We start from the raw sequence: 1,061 nt of genomic DNA, 5'->3' as shown, positions 1-1,061 counted from the left end.
TAAACCTCTAATTGGTACACTTTTTAGAAACTCTTAACATTTTGTTCCTTTTTACATTTTTTTCCCCAGTTGAGGATGGGTTAGCATTTTTCTGATTCTCTCACTTTTCTTATGTTTCTTCCTTTTCTAGTTCCTGAACCGTGTGCATTTTTCAAGACTACTCCCTCAGTCATTTTTCTTTTCCCCTTCCTTAATTTCTCAGAAAACTCATGGGTTCTTAAAACTTCACCTCTTCAACCGTGTGCACTGCTGTACAGAAGTCCTTTCTTCAGATTTGAATTCTTACTTTGGTAGGAAGGGAAAGAAAGATAGACAAATAATTATGATATTTCTTTACCAGGGACACAAAGACACTTTTAAACCAATCTCTTCACAACACATGAAAAACTTAGACTGCATTTTAATTACTCCCTTTCCTTATATTCAGCCAAGCCCCAATGAGACTTCCGTTGTCCTGCTTTGCTCACATTTATCTCACTCATTTCGGTTCCAACTGCCATAATCCAGATCCTTATCGCCTGACTCTGATTTAATTATAGTGATATTTTTCTAATTTCTTTTTCACTGATGCACCATTCTCTCTGTTGCCAGATGAATCTTTCTAAAATATGTCCTCCATAGTAACTTTCTTGTTCACAATTCTGGGAAGTTCCATATTATCTATTGAGTAATATCCGCTCCTAGCCCAGAACGCTTTCTGTTCCTGATCTCAACCTAACTTTCTAGATTTTTCTTACACTCATTCTTTTGCCACATACCCTCCCATCTGTGCTTTGTTTTGTCTTGCTGCTCAGCTGCTTAGAATGCCCTTCTGCATTCCTTTCCACTTTAAATATATAATACTATTATAGTCAAAGTCTCAATTCTTTTGCAAAGTCTTCTTTATGAATTTGTAGCATTTGTTAACATGTTTATTTCATCCCTAATCATATATGGCATTAGATATCAAATTCAATGATAAATATTTTTGTGCTGTATACTGTGGATAATAATAACATTACATTGAAACCGTAATCTTGGGAAATGTTATAGTCTAGACCTGTAGATGTAGCGTAGCTGCA

The sequence above is a fragment of the Propithecus coquereli genome, unplaced genomic scaffold (assembly GCF_000956105.1).
Source record: "Propithecus coquereli isolate 6110/MARCELLA unplaced genomic scaffold, Pcoq_1.0 Scaffold25, whole genome shotgun sequence".
NCBI lineage: Eukaryota > Metazoa > Chordata > Mammalia > Primates > Indriidae > Propithecus > Propithecus coquereli.
Note: the sequence above shows the minus strand (reverse complement) of the source record.